Source organism: Somniosus microcephalus, chromosome 5 (genome assembly GCF_052327205.1).
Source record: "Somniosus microcephalus isolate GS21.2 chromosome 5, FLI_Smic_1.0, whole genome shotgun sequence".
Classification (NCBI taxonomy): Eukaryota; Metazoa; Chordata; class Chondrichthyes; order Squaliformes; family Somniosidae; genus Somniosus; species Somniosus microcephalus.
Genome location: NC_140991.1, coordinates 212,246,266 through 212,265,150, shown reverse-complemented (window position 1 = coordinate 212,265,150; position 18,885 = coordinate 212,246,266). Strand labels below are relative to the sequence as shown.

At 45.7% G+C, this 18,885-nt stretch overlaps 1 long non-coding RNA gene across 1 annotated transcript in view; it reads left to right on the top strand.

Annotated features, from left to right (window-relative positions):
- Window positions 1–1,597: 1,597 nt before the first annotated feature.
- Window positions 1,598–18,885, top strand: part of LOC147117564 (uncharacterized) — a 69,572-nt gene continuing 52,284 nt past the window's right edge. Inside the window, exon 1 of the long non-coding RNA XR_015078297.1 lies at window positions 1,598–1,820. This is a non-coding gene — a long non-coding RNA (uncharacterized LOC147117564). The remainder of the gene's footprint in view (window positions 1,821–18,885) is intronic.

Sequence of the window (18,885 nt, the reverse complement as noted above, 5' to 3'; positions counted from 1 at the left end):
AGTAAAGGGTGACATTCTGGTTCTTTCTGGAACCTTCAGTAAAAGGAAAAGGTGATTACAATCACTGGGGTGTAATCGTCCATAGGACTAGAGAAATGTGCTGAAAGCCAATGTGATTAAGGGAGGCTGCTTGTGAATACTAATGGAACAGACAAAAAATAGGAACATATGTAGCTTATTAGTCCCTTGCAAATTTCCTGCATACAATGGTGCAGCGGCATCAGTAATAAAACTAACAGTATCTCTTTGAATTTACATGTGTACAGTATTTCAAATATAATTCAATTCTAGCCATGACAGGGAGAGAAATATAATCAGTAATTTTAAGTGTGCAAATGTCCATGCAGAGATGTTTCTGTTCTGTTTGGAAATAGATCATGGAGGAAAAGCTGCAATGTGCTTTATCTATTCATTCTGTTTCATCAAATTGAAAGAACAACATGGTTCAAATTCCCTGCTACATAAGAAAGGTCAGAAGACTGAAACTATGAAGGTTTTCCATGATTAAAATTTGAAAGCATTCTGTGTATCCGAGAAATGTCACCATAGCAACAACAATATCATGGACACAAAATGTACTGTTTTAAAAAAAAATCATTTTCCTTCAACTACTATAATTGCCTATTTCTATGGTCCATTGGCTGTTAACCTTGAAGTGACTAGGGTAAAGCAAGCAAGACCCGCTCTGTCAGAACACTCTCCAGGCTGACCTCTTGCGGTGCTGGGGAGGATGCTACCATGACAACCACGACAGATGTCAGCTAACCAATGTATAGTTGAGAAAGGCTCCTGTATTGTGAAAATCGATCTTGTAATGGTAATATGGAGTGCATTCACCACACTGCCATGTGTTCTGCACTCAAACATTTATTTTATCTAGCAGTAAGAGGAAAGCATAAAAGAAATGAAATGAATTTGACCTTTTTTCAAAATGCCATTCTTGCTATACTGCATCAAAGTAGATCTGATATGAATAAAGGAGGGAAAAAATTACATTTCTAATAACATTTTTAACACATTGGCTCTTGTAATGTCAATCTTTTGTGACCAAATTCTAGAAAGTCAGAGCAATAACAGTAGGTTATTGTTCCGTTGCCCATAGTTGCTCTGAGGTCATCTCAAAATACGCATAATTTTAGATGTGATATGCTGCTGTCATTTGTACAACTGGATATTTAATCACATATCCCCCACAGGTAAAACTGACAGGAGCCATTCCTTCAACTTAAATCAATAAGAACCCTTTTCCAGGTCCATAAAATACTTTGCTAAACCTTTGAAGTGACCACACTTGGCTGCACATTGAACACAGTGTAAATGTATCCTGAGATATGTAGCATGAGAACCCTGGCAAAGTGGCATCAAAGGAAACAATTGCTTAGGCACCTCCTTAGAACAATGGGAGAATGTGTCTACCCCCTTTTGTCCCTGCAACTTTGTGGCAAACACCAGTGTGTGAGTAAGCTATAAACAAACACACTAATTGGAAGTTCAGAACAGCTGCAGATGTAGGTATTCTTGTCACACAGGATCACCAGGCTTTGACAAGTATGAGACGATCTGGATAAGCTTCCAGTCAAACAGTCCTCATGCCACATGTCCTTGTTCAACTCGCATTAGTATATACGCTCATACAAATGTGGTGATGAGGAGGTGGAGTTGAATGTGAGAATAGGTTGCGTTGCAGCTGGACCTGAGCTTTACTGATGTGGGACGACTGACTATAACCTAAAAGGAAAAGATTAATTGCAGTACTTCATAGTTTAGAATGATCAAAACAGTTGCGCACAGCTTTTTCCTTCTTCAGTATTTACACAAAGGTAAATAATGTGTTTTACAAATGTATATTTAAAGGAGACAAACTTTTCCAATTCTTAATGAAAAATGGAGGCTTTTTAACTGATATTACTTTAAAGATAAATTAAATCCAAGCAGTGCAGCCCCTTTATAACAAAGCATTATTTGCCACATCAGAATATAATTAAAAGAGGAGTTTCACTGTATTAAAAGCCATCAAAATAAATGAAATTGTGCTAGGACTTGAAATTATAAAAGAAGTTCTGTTATAGCAGGATTTCACTGTACTGCAATGAAAGCAGCAGTTGGTAAATACTGTATCTGAAATATCACCTTTAGGATCCTTAGCCAAATAAAAACTGCAAGAATGGTCTTAGCAATGAATATTTTAAAATATGTGTAAGAAAATTATATCTTATCCAAACTTATTAACATTTAACAAGTATTAACATTTCCACATTATGAAAGATTATTTAATTCAGTTTTATTTGCTTTCAGCTGAAACACTTAAGATACAATGCTTGCCTCATATGGAATCTTAATTTTCTTTTATTAATTGTAGCCACAAGATTACACATTTAATCAAATATTAGTGCAGATCCATTTTTAGCAATGCAGCAAATATAAATGATTATTAATGCATATTTCAAATCAGAATTGCACTATCTGGTGTATAATTGTAATTATAAATTAACAAGCAGTCTCCATCTTTAGGTGGTTTGAATTACTCCAATCCAGATTTATTTAATCCAATCACTGAAGGAAATGAAGTGTAGCATTAAGTAAGATAATCTGATTCTAGGTCAGATGCTGTCCATAACCAAATGAAGTTCATAAAAATAGCAATAAACAAATAATGTAACAAAAAAGAAGCAATAGGGTCTGGTAATTTTCAGTTAGATTACACAAAAATAATAGAAAAACCAGGAAGGAGTTACAAGGCTGTGACCTAATCAGTGCTGGAGATTGTTTTTATGAATGTTACCTGAATCATGGGATTAATTATAAACTTTAAGTCCCTTTCAGATATAATACTTGTTATAAAATACATTTCTTATATTTTGCTTAAACCTTGTAAGTGCTAACTGGTGGCTGGAAGAGCATTCACAACCATTGATAGAATAAGTATGAAACAATTATACTACTGTATTACTTGTGGGGACTGTAAAGTGCAAGACAGTTATTTTTTAATGTGGGCTATTGAATATTTAACATAATGCTTTAAAATGATATTTTTTCTCACTGTAAGTACTGGCTAAAATATTGAGATGTTAAAATTTCAATAGTAGCAATATTTTCAATTAAATTAAGCAACTGGACAATTATTTATCTTTGTTTGACAGTGATATTAAGAGAGCACATGAGAATGGCAGGTTCATTTTGTAGTATGTGTAGGCACCCACCTCCCATGTTCGGCAAGAGCTAATTCCCAACATAGTTAGTATGCAAACAATTGTGCCAATGGAGGTAAAACAATCAGTATCACACATAGCTGCACTTGACTGCACTCTCTGTGATGGGTACATAGCTGAAGCTTTTAAATGAAGATGTATATTTTTCAAAGTCCTTGGCTTTTGAGACTGGGGGGGAAAGAATTGTCCCCTTAGCACCTCCGTTATGGGCTGTTAGACCAGTATCGCTGGGGCGAGGCGAATCTAGCGGCGCACGCCAAATCCGAACCCCCACCCCCCGGTAGCGTCGCTGGTAAGAGGTAGCGCCGGGAATGTAAACATCAGGTAGATCGTGACGTCAGTGAGTGTGCAATGTTCACTGACCGCCTGATTTGCAAAATTGATTCTTGCCACTTACCTCACTGTCTGGAGTAAACACCGACAGGGAGAGCTGGCATGCAGCACCAGGAAGCCAGCTCCAGGGATGTTATTTAAAGGGATCATCAGTAATCACTTGCAGCTGTCAGGTTAGTGCAGTTTCAGTGGTTTCTTGTCAGTTTCACCCACTGCAATAGTTTCATTCAGTAATTTCAAGGTTCTTTGTATCAGGAGTCTTCTGGCAACTAAAAAGTAGCTACATTTATTCTTCAAAGATTCAAACAGCTACACTTGGTAACATTAATGGGGACTGTACTGGCATGTCACCTTGCCCTCCAGGATCAACAGTGGTGGGAGCCTAGGCAGCGAGAAATACAGGAACATGTGTGCAGAAGGAGGAGGAGGGCCAGCAGGGCTCTTAACAGGAGGCCTTACCCTCTGAGAGTATTCCGAGAGCACTTCTCCTACCTTCAATTAAGTGAGAACATAAGAACATAAGACGTAGGAGCAGGAGTAGGTCATTTGGCACCTCAAGCCTGCTCCGCCATTCAATAAGATCATGGCTGATCTGATCTTGGCCTCAACTCCACTTCCCTGCCCACTCCCCATAACCCTTGACTCCCTTACCTTTCAAAAATCTGTCTATCTTCACCTTAAATATATTCAATGACCCAGCCTCCACAGCTCTCTGGGGAAGAGAATTCCAAAGATTCACGACCCTCTGAGAGAAGAAATTTCTCCTCATTTCCGATTTAAATGGGTGCCCCCTTATTCTGAAATTATGCCCCCTAGTTCTAGATTCCCCTACAAGGGGAAACATCCTCTCTGCATCTACTCTGTCAAGCCCCTTCAGAATCTTATGTTAAAATAAGATCACCTCTCATTCTTCTAAACTCCAATGAGTATAGGCCCAACCTGCTCAACCTTTCTTCATAAAACAACCCCTTCATCTCCAGAATCAACCTCGTGAACCTTCTCTGAACTGCCTCCAATGCAAGTATATCCTTCCTTAAATAAGGAGACCAAAACTGTATGCAGTACTCCAGGTGTGGTCTCACCAACGCCCTGTACAGTTGTAACAGGACTTCCCTACTTTTATACCCCATTCCCTTTGCAATAAAGGCCAACACTCCATTTGCCTTCCTAATTAATTACTGTACCTGCATGCTAACTTTTTGTGATTCATGTGCAAGGACCCCCAGATCCCTCTGTACCTCAGCATTTTGTAATCTCTCCCCATTTAAATAATAATTAGCTTTTTTATTTTGCTGTGTGTGGGTCCTAGGGAGCACAGTGCTGCCGAAGACGTGCTGTGCTACCTCCCTCCACATGGTGTGGAAGACTTGTGGCGAGGACCTCCTGCCACTTGTCAGGGAGAGCACCACCCTCCGTCTCTCCACAGTGAAAATCAATGCCTCTAATGCTTCATTGGAAAATCTTTCGGCTCTCTCCCTGGGGCATGGACCTGCCATGAGCTCACCTGGTTCAGTCCTCTGGCTCCTTCTCCTTGTTCTGCTTCTGCTCCTGCTTGCTGAGGCAGCTGCACAGCCAGCAATGCTGCGAATGAGGTGCTGCAGCATCAATGAACCTCCCCTTTAAGTAGTGAAAAAAGCCTGCGGAAATGATGAGTTGTGATTAGACTGCACCCGATATTGTTCTACCCTTTAAATCTAATGCCAATGAGTTTGGGTTTTAAGACTTGATTTAGAATTCCAATCATTTTATTGAGCAGTGAGCACACATTTTTTATGCAGTCTAAAGCATTTGCGCCTGGCACTAATTCTCCAACTTTTCTACTGACACCACCCATTCCTTGGCTATAATGAATTTCTAGCCCTGAATCTTTGGGGATAAACTGGTCTTGTATGGCAGTTTGGTACTAAGGGTAGATTATGGCCTTTGAACCTTGTCGTGCTCCATCCAATGTGATCTGAATTAAACACTAAATTGCAATAACTAGGCTGTAACTTTTTTTTTACTGTAACACATCCTTCTTCTAAGCATGGAGAATGCTGTCTTGGAGTTATAGTGGAGTGAACTCTGACAGACTCTTGTGTGTTCTTAGTATTGACTTTTGATTATATATTCAGTTAGATTTAGTGTTTTATTGTTAATTCAGAGTCGGCCCACATCCCCTCATTCCTCGTGGTAAACTAGAATCATGAATATAACTATTTAGACCAGTGAAATCTGGTCAAACTAATTTAACTGCACTCACTAGCTCATTGTATATCTCCAAAAACTCTTAGCGTAACTCATTGTCATTTTTTGGATCCATTTCCCACCCAGCAGCCGGCCAAATTGACAGCCTGGCCTGCAGCTGGGAGGGAAAACCAGTGGCAGGAGACCACAGCAGGGACCCTTGGGGATGGTCCCTGGCAATCAGGAGGGGGTAGGGTACAATCGAGAGGGCTGGGGGGCAGGTTGCCTGGTGATTGGGACTGGCTGAAAGCTTCCTTGAGGGGCCGGGGGCGCATTCCTAGAGCCGGCAGCTTCTGCCTCACTTTCACTTTCCAACCCCTGGGAAACCCGTGCAGCAGCAATGAATTGAAAATTGTGCTTCCAATTGCACTGTGGGAGCCCAATTTAAATATGTTAATGAAGTGTCCCACCTCTTCATGGCAGGACACAGGGACACCCCGATATCAGCCGCTGTAAGAAAGGTAGTGGGCGTGTGCGTGGCGTGCTGCGGACTTCAGTCTTTAACCCCAACCCTCTCCTGTCCCTTGTGCGGGTGTTAATATTGAGGCCGTAGTCTTTCAGTGAACTGAATGGAGCGTTTGTGCTTTCTACGTCGATATGACACTTGAGAGTGGATTTTCAAACCACTTGAACACAAACGTGAATTAGCAAATCGTGGGCCCAATGCTAGGACTTGGAAATTCTACCCTTTGATTCTCAAAAAAAGGACATTTATCTCAGCAGCAATAGCATTATTAGACCTTCTATGATGGCTCAGTAAATAAATGCACTCCTTGGTGAGCCAGAGAGATTAGAAAGGTTCCAGGTTTGTATTGAATTAACCATAGTTACAGAGTCATAGTCATCGGGCTCAATTTTCCCAGCCCCGAGGAGGCGGGTTTGGAGGCATGCGAGTTGTTAAAATCGCCAAAACTGGCGGGCAGGCCCATCCCAAGTGCGTATTTTCTGACCTGCTTTCCATCCCACCTCCAAGAAGAGGGATAGGCCCTTAAGGCCCTTAACAACCACTTAATTGCCTGTATAATCCCATTTTGAGAGGCCTTTCCAATTTTAACACATTTCCCCCATCCTGCACGCCTCCTCTGGAACACGCCAGGTGATCCTGGCGGCCTCACTAGTGGATTGCTTACGAACAGCTGCAGCTCCAACATTACAAAGGAGTTTTCACCGATGAGCATTTGCAGGTGGCAGAACTTTGTTGTTTCAGGTCTGGGGAACTTTTAGCAGGCATACTCAGTGTTGTGGAAGTTTGGAGCCTGACACCCATCTCCAGTGTGACCTCCTTGGAAACCCCTCTCCCCACCTTGACTAAGCACTTCTTCAACTGAGGTATATACCAGAAGCATAGCGGCCATTTAATTCCTTTCCTCCTGGACATCAGATTCGGATGAAGACCAGCCGCGGCAGCAGCAGAACCATGAGCAACAGCAGCGCCAACAGCAGGAACATCAACAGGAACGCCAAGCTGCTAGTCACCCACCTGAAGATGCACAGGCCAGAAGGCGCCAGAGCACCACCATATTGCTGCCCGGGATGCAAGGGATGCACACATCCTGGCCAGATTTGCTTAGCCTGCACAATCAAACACTTTAGTCTTACTCCTTCTTACCAGATCATCGACAATGGAGAAGAACCTATGGAATCCTATCACTCTGACCACCATTCTGATAATCGCAAGGCGCCCTAAGCCCTCAATGTGAAAGTCCCATTTGCGAAATGATACAGGCCACAACTTCAACAATTTCCCATCAAAACACTTTATGATACTATCACAATGATGGCTGGTCCAAAAACAAAACAACACAGCCCCCAAGTGACTACCCTTGTGACTACTTGTGCTTTATCTTCCTCTTACGCGTGCTCCTACGTGGTGCTTCCCCTGTGGCTTCAGCAGATGTGGAGGCCCCTTGCTCGCTCTCTTGCTGCTCCTGTCTCAATGCCTTTGGTGGGTGTCCTCTGGGGTTGTGAACCTGTGCGGGCTTGCCAACAGTCTGCTGCTCCTATGGCTGTGCAGGGGTTGAGATGCCCATCTCATTTGGGTAGGACTCTGGTGGGGCTCTGACCGAGGGCTTTGCTGTGGCATGGTCGTGTGAGTGCTTGGAGAGGAGCCCCCACTTCCTTGTTGTCTGCCACCAACATCCCTCTCGTGGGTCAGCCCCACTTCAGAGGTAACAAGTAGCTTGACAGCACCTTGCTGCACTGCAGGGAGGCCATGAGGATCCATTTCTGCACTGGAAGTCCTACTCCAGAGGCCTTCCATAAAGGTCTGCTTTGTTTGCCCAGTAGCTGACCATCGCTCCTCAAGAGATGTCATTCTATTCTGAACAATGACCATGTTTTCAATACCCTTGTGACTAAGCTCCTCCATGGACCATGGAGGGAGTGATTGTAGTGAATGCATAGCATAGATGCTTAGAAGGATATAAAGGACCCTCCCTGTGTGTTATAAGTAGTTGTTATCATGTCATCACAGTGATAGGAAGTGTGAGGGCTGCATGGTCGAATAGTTAAGTGAATGTGACCATAGAGAGAGAGGGAATGGGTAAGGGTGCAGGGATGTAAGTATCAAGTAGGATGTGGAGGAAGAGGTTGGCAAAGCAGAGTGCTGGTGAGGAGAGGCGATGGGGATCAGATTGAGGGTGATGGGAAAGTCATACTCATTTTTCCGGTGCGGAGAAGGTCATGAAACCTCTTCCTGCATTGCAGCCAGTTTCTGCGGCTCACTGAAATGGAGTTGACAACCTGGGCCATTTGTAGCCACACAGCTTTTGTCTGCTGGGGTGGCTTTTTTCTCCCTGAGGAAGGGAACAGCACCTCCTTATTACAGCTGGCTCCGTACACCAGAGTTTGGAGGGAGGGCTCGTCAAACCGAGGAGTACAGTTTTGCTTGATCGTTGACATTTTCCAAAATTCAACTCCTTCATATAAATTGCAGAGCCTTTGCAGTCTCCAGAAGAATCAAGGCTGCTTGCAGGCCTTAAATCCAACAGCATTGATGACGTTATCGGAGATGACTTTCAGGATGGAAAGATTAAGTGGGCCAGGGGTTCCCACACGCTGGAAATCAATTGCCCAATTAGGAGAAAAGCGCATATTTTTTCCACATCAAATTGGAGTTGGGTGGCTAACACGAAAAGTGGATGACACGTCCCCAGCCCGCACCAATGGCAAAATTGAGCCCATAGAGTCATAACGGCACAGAAGGAGGCCATTCGGCCCATCGAGTCCGTGCCAGCTCTCTGTAGAGCAATCCAGTCAGTCCCATTCCCCCACTCTATCCCCGTAGCCCTGCAAGTTTATTTCCCTCATGTGCCTATCCAGTCTCCCCTTGAAAACATTGAGTGTCTCCGCTTCCATCACTTCCGTCGGCAGCGAGTTCCAGGTCCTCACCACTTGCTGTGTAAAAAAGTTTTCCCTCACATCCCCCCTGTATCTCTTGCCCAAAACCTTACATCTGTGTCCCCTAGTCCTTGTACCATCAACTAGTGGGAACAGCCTTTCCCCCGTCTAGCCTATCCAAACCCATCATAATCTTGTACACCTCTATCAAATCACCCCTCAACCTCCTTTGCTCTAATGAAAACAAATCCAGCTTCTCCAACCTGTCCTTGTAGCTAAGATCCCCCATCCCCGGAACCATTCTGGTAAATCTCTGCACCCTCTCAAGGGCCTTCACACCCTTCCTAAAGTGTGGTGACCAGAACTGAACCAATCACAGATAAAGAAGTAGTACTGATGTAATATTTGGCCTCAGTGATCAGGGGTTGGGAAATGAAAAATCAGCTAGGGCTCCTGTTCATGATCAAAATTCAGTGAGCTTCCCCTTGAGGGGAACATTTGGAGAAGACAGTATTGACTTCAGTTGTAATATCTCACAACAAAAACAACTTGGCCTAGAAATTGGAGGTGTTAGCGCTGGCCGTTAAGGCCCGTTTTGGTAAAAAAGTGGCGGTCACCTCACATTTGCCTGCTTCCGGGGGGTTTCGCGGCCGCTGCCATTTTCGGCTGGGCGGCAGCGCTCGCTGGAGATATGTAGATTTTGCAGATCATGATGTCAGTCAGTGTGCGGCGCTTCTCTTACCAGCCTGTGTTAATCACGACCAGCTGACCAAGCGTTCGCAAGCAGGAAGGAGCCTCCAGCAGCATTATTTAAAGGGACCATCAGCAACAACTTGCAGCTGACATGTTTGTTCAGTTTGACTGGTTCTGTGGAACTTTTTGCAACTCTAGCTGCTTTCTAAACTTCTTTCAAGTTTCTTAGGTGACAGGGAGTGTTGGTGCAAGTGGAGAACGCCTTAATTCTTATTTAAGGCTTCTGCTCACAACACTTCCTCACAGTCATGAAGCTGTACTTGTAGTCCCCTTCGTGCTCAAGTATCTTCGGGAGATGGAGCGGAGGCAGCAAAGAAGAGGAAGAGGAGGGCCAGGAGGGCTCTCAACAGGAGGCCTTACCCACCTAGGGTCTTCTGAGAGCACTTCTCTTATATCCACTTAAGCGAAGAGCAGTGTATTAGGAGGCTCCACTTCAGCATGAAGGTGATCACAGAACTCTGCAACCAGACCTGCAGCCTCAGAGGAGGGCGACCACGGCTCTTGCAGTAGCCCTCAAGGTCACCATTCCCCTCAATTTCTTCACCAACAGATCCTTCCAGTCTGCAGCCGGAGACATAGCTAACATCTCCCAGTTTGCCATTCATCGCTGAATCTCGGAGGTCACAGAGGCTCTCTACACCAGGAGAAGGGACTACGTTGTCTTCTCTCTCAACAGAGAGAAGCAGGACAAGCACGCATGTGGCTTTGCCAGGATAGCGGGCTTCCCCATGGTGCAGGGTGCCATCGACTCCACACACGTGACTTTGTGGGTAGCGTATACCAATCCTGAGATCTTCTGTAACCGCAAAGGCTACCACTCACTTAATGTGCAGTTGTTGTGCGACCACGCACAGTGAATCCTGATGGTCAATGCCCACTATCCTGGCAGCAGTCATCCTGCATGAGTCCAGTGTGCCAGCAATCTTCCAGCCAACACGTCAAACCCAAGGGTGGCCGCTCAGAGACAAGGGCTATCTGCTCTGCACCTGGCTGATGACTCCCCACCACTCTTGCCCAGCAACTCATATAATGAGAGTCATGCTTCCACCAGGAACATCATCGAGCAGCCCATCGGGCTACTGAAGCAATGGTTCTGCTCCCTTGACCTCTTGGGAGGAGCTCTCCAGTACTAGGTGGAATGGGTGTCACATTTTGTGGTGGTCTGTTGCATGCTTCACAACTTGGCCATCATGAGGGTGCAGCCCTTGCCACCAGGGATTGCGGGACCACCTCAGGAGGAGGATGAGGCAGAGGAGGAAGAGGAAGAGGAGGAGGAACATAAGAACATAAGAAATAGGAGCAGGAGTAGGCCAATCGGCCCCTCGAGCCTGCTTCTCGCCATTCAATAAGATCATGGCTGATCTGATCCTAACCGCCAATCCACTATCACAGAAAGGAGGCAGGCAGCAAATTCCCCTTCCGGATGGGCCAACGTCTCATCAGACTCCGATTCCAATGATTGAAACCCCAGATCCCCATTGCTCACCACATCCCCACCATACAATCCCTCTGTCATGGAACACCACAGCGTGCTCTTGGGCACAAAGCTGAAATGAGAGCCATCACAAAACAAAAATTCCAAACAAAATGAATACATTTATTAAAAAAAGATTTGCATTTATATAGCGCCTTTTACGATCGCTGGACCTCCCAAAGTGCTTTACAGCCAATGAAGTACTTTTTGAAGGGTAGTCACTGTTGTGATGTAAGAAACCCGGTAGCCAATTTTCACACAGCAAGCTCCCACAAACAGCAATGTGATAATGACCAGATAATCTGTTTTCATGATGTTGATTGAGGTATAAATATTGGCCAGGACACTGGAGATGTTTCCCCTACTCTTCTTTGAAATAGTGCCATAGGATCTTTTACATAAATGATTTCCATCTGAGAGGGCAGACGGGGCCTCGATTTAATGGCCCAGTAATTCCGGGCACAACGCGTGAGTACGGATGGGGTACTCGCGTGTGCCTGGAGGAATTGCCGGTTTTCAGCATGCACAGCGCATGCGCTGAAAACCGGCATTTCCTGTCCTCTGACCCAAGGGGTTAAGAGGCAGAACACGCGCGACTGCACAGGCAGCGCGTGCGCAGTGAAATTCCTTTTTTTTTCCAGAGTTGCGCGTGTGTAAAGGCCTCCGGTCTTTACGCACTGAAAAACCACACGTAAGTACTTAGTTTTTCAGGTAAGTGGGCTTTTAGTACAATTGAGAATTTTTTTTCCACAGGTTTGTTATTTTTAAAGAATTTACAGTAAGGTAAGTTCAGTTTTAGCCCCGATTTTTTATATAATTGTTTTTTTCAAATTTTAAAATTATTGTTTAAAATAGTTTTTCAGAGTTCTTTATTGTTCATTTAAGTAGTGCAATGTTTTTTTAAAATTTTCTTTCAGGTTTAAGTAGTGTTTTGGGGCCAGGAGTTTTCATGAGTTTGACAGCTCTTACTGTCAAACTCATGAATGAGTTTCCCCTCCCCTGATTGGCTGCACAGTGCTCACCTGATCCCAGCCGGCACATCGCACTAACTACGCCGCTGGATCAGGTAAGCACATCGCACCGACATCTGAACCGGGCCAGTGACAGGAAATGCAAGCAGGCCCAGGCTTCAGATGTCGGCGCGCAGGGTGAGTGCACATCGGGGGCTTGCACGCGCGGCAAGCTCCCGATCCTAATTTCAGGGCCAATGTTTCATCCGAAAGACAGCATGTCCAACAGTGCAGCATTCCCTCAGTACTGCATTGGAGTCTCAGCTTAGATTTTTGTGCTCAAGCCTCTGAAGTGCGTACTTGAACCCACAACCTTCTGACTCAGTGGCAAGGGTGCTACCAACTGAACCACAGCTGACACCTGAATTAACAGTACAATATCAACTAATCACCCTTGTGCAATCCCTTAGTGCCTGTCGTTCCTACTCTAGTGCTCTTACGAAATGCTCACCCAATGGCTGCAGCATGGCTGGTGGATGGCTGCTGAGTTTCTGTGGGAGAGACTACAGATGGCCATGCAAGATGACCTCGATCAGCTGTGGACCTGGAAGGCCCGGCTGTAGGCTGCACCACCTCGTCATGGGCGCCAGCAGTCTGGGTTGGCTGGCTGACCGGCAGCAGTAATGGCAATGGCGGAGTGGCAGTGGTGGGAGTACGAATGCTGTCATCCTGAGATAGGACAGCAGGTTCCTGCTCCACAGACCCACTGCCACTCTCCCGGGGCAGTGCCTCAGCATTCCTAACAATCTGTTGGAGGACAGATTGCTGGCCTGCTGCGACACCCTGCAAGTCCCTTTAGAGACTTGTAAACCCAGCCATGATGGCAGCAGGCTGAGCTTCCACTGCAGCAGTGAGGCGTTGGGTCGCTTCCGCCTGTGCTGCAATGGAAGCCGCAACATCACCCTTCACACACAGCACCATGGTTGGATCCACAAGGTCCCTCCTTGAGTTTTCCATCATTTCCAGCCTGGAACTCATGGGCTTCAAGCTCTGTGCAAAGCCCGTCCAATGTTGGAGCCGGACTCCTCCATGCTCCTTGACACTGATAAGGGGGTCTCTGGCAGTCTTGCCATTGCACCCAGCACTTCCGTGTGCATGCCCATCACTCTTCTTCTGAAGCCCGCCCTATCGAGGTCATCAGCAGATCCTGTGCGCAAACTCGCCCTCCGGGGAGCTAGCCCCCGAGCTACCCTTTCCCCCTGGCCTTGCTGCAGCCCACTCATGCCTAGTGCTTCACTATGTGCAGATCCCACAACTATACTACCCTCTAAATTCCATGCAATGCCAGTTTCTGAGCTGGTTACCTGAAAGCAGAAAGGGACAAGAGTCGAGTTGTGGTGAGGGGAGGCGGTGGGGGGAAGCAAGATATCCATGCATGCACCAGCAGCAACTTGTAAGTGAGAAGAGATTGTGGGATGAGGGGGAAGTGGGATGTGAGAAGAAGGATTAGGAATCACCAATCCATTATTATCCCCAAGGGCTTCAACTTTGCCAGCTGCCATGGATGACAAAAAAAATAATAAAGAGAGAGAAGATGAATTTTGAGAGTAAACTGGTAAGAAACATTAAAACAGATAGTAAGAGCTTCTACAGGTATATAAAAAGGAAGAGGGTAGCTAAAGTAAATGTTGATCCCTTAGCGGATGAGACTGGGGAATTAATAATGGGGAACGGGGAAATGGCAGAGACTCTGAGCAAATATTTTGTATCTGTCTTCACGGTAGAAGACACTAACAACATCCCAATAATGGATAATCAAGGGGCCACAGGGAGGGGGGAACTAAAGACAATCACTATCACTAAGGAAATAGTTCTTGGTAAAATAATGGGACTAAAAGATGACAAGTCCCCTGGACCAGATGGCCTGCATCCCAGGGTTTTAAAAGAAGTGGCTGCAGAGATATTGGATGCATTGGTTGCAATATACCAAAATTCCCTGGACTCTGGAGAGGTCCCAGCGGATTGGAAAACCGCAAATGTAACACCCCTATTTAAGAAAGGAGGGAGACAGAAAGCAGGAAACTATAGCCTAACATCTGTTGTTGGGAAAATGCTGGAGTCCTTCATTAAGGAAGCAGTAGCAGGGCATTTGGAAAAGCATTATGCAGTCAAGCAGAGTCAGCATGATTTTATGAAAGGAAAGTCATGTTTAACAAATTTGCTGGAGTTCTTCGAGGAGGTAATGAGCAGGGTGGACAAAGGTGAACCAATGGATGTGGTGTATTTGGATTTCCAGAAGGCATTCAATAAGGTGCCATATAAAAGGTTACTGCATAAGATAAGAGCTCATGGAATTGGGGGTAATATATTACCAAGGATAGAGAATTGGCTTGTGAAGGAATAAGCTGTATTCAGAAAAATACACCATTCTATGAAAGAATTCTGGCCTTTGTAACATGACAAACTGGGCTTGAAAATCTAAAAACCTAACAATGCAGAAGCTGCGAACAGCATTCAGGCTATTGAGGTAAGATAAGTTGTTGACACTGAATCAATAGCCTTATTGAAACTGGAGGTTCCTGAAAGTCTGAAGCTTTGGAGAAAAGACAATGGTACACCCTGTTAAGGTGTTCTAAAGTACATTTCGGAAACAGGCACATAAAAGAAGAAGAAACATATGCCTTCGTAAAAATGACATCAAGTAAAAGAAACACCTGCCGTCAAATCGTTTTTATGTTAAACTTAGAACACCTAAGGACAGGAGACACGAGTCTGTGTTACAACCAGCCGGGGTAACTAAGAAGACAATGGTGCACCTGGCTGAGGTGTTTTAATATACATGTCATAAAAAGACACAAACAGAACACCTTGGTAAAAATGACATCAAATAGATGCACCTGCTCCACACCATTTTTTATGATAAGCTTCAAACACCAAGGATAGAGGCATAGGGCTAAAAATTGAGTAGCGCACCAATTGAGGCGCTAACTTCTCTGGGGCACTAAAAGTAGCGCCCCAGAAAAATTAGCACCCCCTGCGCCAGAAATTGAGTGGTTACACCCCAAGAGGGAAGCGGGGCACTACTGGAAGCACCCCGCCTCCATCTTGGGGCACTGCGAGTGAATATTGTGGCACTGTGGCATGTCGCGCCGCGGTATTGCAGGCCTTCCTCCCCTTCTTAAAGGGGAGGGGCCTTGTGCAGCACGACCTGGGGCCCAGCTGGGCCCCCGGGGATCAGGAGTGCAGGCAAAAGAGCCCGGCACCCAAGAGAAGTGCCGGGCTCTTGGAGCACAGCTGGCAATCCGCAGGGGCGGGGGGGGGTGGTTCAGGAGGCCAGGGATGGGAGTTCAGGCAGATGCTGGCAGGCGGCCAGCAACAAAAATGGCCGCCCTGCACTTCGCCTTTAAATTGTGCCTCCCCGGCCGCAGGTACGCTCCCCTGACCCTGTCGGACATAGCGTCCAGCGGTATATCAGGGGACGCTACCGAAGATCATGGCCGGGGCGTGAGCGGGGCGCTGCGCACCAATGACGTCATCGCCAGTGGCGCAGCACTGCAGGGCGCTACCAGTTAGCGCCACCACTAACCTCCCATTGAATTTTGCGGGAGGCATGGGCAGTGCCACGCCCGGGCGCTATTTGGTTTGCACCCCACTTAGCGCCCTCTTAAGGCGCTAACGGGTGGTGCTACCAACTGAATTTTCCCCTCATAATTCTTAATGCTACCAGCTGATCTAACTGTAAGAATAGCAGGGGTCAACAGAAAAATGACTAGAGATAATTAGCTTACATCAGCAGAAAACTTCAAAGGAAATACCACTGCAAAAGGGTATAAAAATTGAACTTTCAAATGGGATGATAGATTCGCTGTAAAGGGGCAAAGCGATTCTCGGCTTCAGAGCTAGCTCTGTAAGTCTTCAACTCTTTGTATCTTGGGGATCAAGGTATTGTATTTGATTTTGGTGGATATCCTGGAATAAAGACTAAGAACTGTAAAACTAGCGAATTTAAGATTTGAGAATAAGGATCTCTGATAATAGAATTGTAAGTTTTTTGTATTTGGAACTGTTAATGTTGCGATTGAAACATTGACTGTAATTACATGTCGGTTCTTTAATAAATCTATATATTTTTAGAATTGTCTCACATAGTACTTCTGAAATCAATCTCTGTACGCTCTTTGGTGAGGAGTTGCAGAATTCTGGAGGAGTTTTCCAGACCTTCATAATATCTGGAACGTTACAGTCTAGCTAAACTTATTACAAGTGCTATCTGGAGGAAGGTAACATCTTCAGGTTGTTCCTTTCCTTTAGGGAGAGATAGTCTGGACCTTGAGACCCAATTAAGCATCTTTAGGATTCGGCTACCTCAAACTTTAGTTGAAAGTGAACGTCTGGGGAATGCGCCTGACCTGGGGTAGCCCTAAGGGGGCTAGGACTAGTAATTATCCCTTCAGGCTAACTAACAGAAAACAGAGAGTCGGGATAAATGGGTGATTTTCCCGTTGGCAAACAGTAACTAGTGGGGTGCCACAGGGATCTGTGCTCGGGCCTCAACTATTTACAATCTACATTAATGACTTGGATGAAGGGACCGAGTATAATGTAGCCAAGTTTGCAGATGATGCAAAGATGGGTCGGAAAGCAAGTTGTGCAGAGAACTCAAAGAATCTGCAAAGGGATATAGACAGGCTAAGTGAGTGGGCAAACATTTGGCAGATGGAGTATAATGTGGGAAAGTGTGAGGTTATCCACTTTGACAGGTAGAATAAAAAGGCAAGTTATTATTTAAATGGAGAGAGGTTACAAAATGCTACAGTTCAGAGGGACCTGGGGTCCTTGTGCATGAAACACAAAAAGTTAGCATGCAGGTACAGCAACTAATCAAAAAGGCAAATGGAATGCTGGCCTTTATTTCAAAGGGGTTTGAGTATAAAGGCAGGGAAGTCCTGCTACAACTGTACAGGTTACTGGTGAGACCACACCTTGAGTACTGTGTACAGTTTTGGTCTCCTTATTTAAGGAAGGATATACTTGCATTGGAGGCTGTTCAGAGACGATTCACTAAGTTAATTCCAGAGATGAGGGGGTTGACTTATGAGGAAAGGTTGAGCAGGCTGGGCCTATACACATTGGAATTTAGAAGAATAAGAGGTGATCTTATTGAAACATATAAGATACTGAGGGGGCTCGACAAGGTAGACGCAGAGAGGATGTTTCCCCTCGTGGGGAAATCTAGAACTTGGGGACATAGTTTCAGAATAAAGGGTCACCCTTTTAGAACTGAAATGAGGAGGAATTTCTTCTCTCAGAGGGTCGTAAATCTGTGGAATTCTCTGCCCCAGAGAGCTGTGGAGGCTGGGTCATTAAATACATTTAAGGTGGAGATAGACAGATTTTTGCAAGATAAAAGTTATGGGGAGCGGGCGGGGAAGTGGCTTTGAGCCCAAGATCAGCCATGATCTTATTGAATGGTGGCGCAGGCTCGAGGAGCCAAGTGGCCTATTCCTGCTCCTATTTCTTATGCTTCAGTGACTTCCCCACCAATGATGTTGAGCACCGTCTCCTCCAGTTGGCTCAAGGTCTGTAAAGCGGCTTGCCCTCCCTGCCCACCACCCCCATCTCCCCCCCTCCCCCCTGCCTGTCTGCCACTGCTCCTGGTGATTGGACGTGACCTTAGCCTGCAAGAGAAAGGGATGTGTGTGAGTGAGTGTGGTGCAATGTGTTTGGGTGATGTGCCTGCCATAGCTGAATAGTTGTCAGTCTGTGCAAGGTGTGAGATGTGGGTGTTAGTGTTGCAGCAATGGTATGGTTGTGAGGGTAAAGTGAAGCTATTATTGTGAGGTATGCGTGGTGATAGGTACAGATTGTTGGTAGGTGAGTGATGGGGGTGTGATGCATTGAGCAGTGTGTGAGGCTTGTGGCGCAGATGGTGGGATATGGCATTTTCTGAAGCCTTCACTCACCTTGACTTGCAGTGTGAGATCATTAAATTCCTTGTGGCATTGAATCGATGACCTGGAGACCACGCTGTTGGCTGTCACATATGCAGATATCTCCTGCTACAGCCTTCTACATGTATGAGCCGATGGCTTCCTACTGGCTTGCAGGAAGAGGACAGCCCACCTCCTCTCCATGGCCACCATCAGTGGCTCCAGAGCCGCATCTGACAACCGGCTGCCGTTGAAAAGGTGAAATTTTGTCATTAAAAAAAAATTCATATGGAGCCAGGAGGAGCTGGAGGGATCACCTCGTCCTCTCCCTGTCCTTCCCCCACTCTCGAGACTTACCTGCCGGCCACTGCCGGCGAGGCAAATGGAGCGAAATTGATCCGGTGGCAATGGACGAGCTGCCTCTGGAGTTGTGACCGGTGTCAGCAGCTCACCTGAAATTATTGAAATGAGACCCAAAGCCCAATTTCGGGTGGACCTCAGGCCTCCCAATTGGGGTTCAGTGCCCAAATATCATTCACAAGAGATTTCTTATCATAGTTCCTGAGCTTGAAGAGTCTGGAGAGTATGACTAGTGAATTCTGCAACTGGGAAACACTTTTTGCAGTGTTTTTTTGTTGCCATTCTGCCTGTGCAGACCTGGCCTTGCCTCT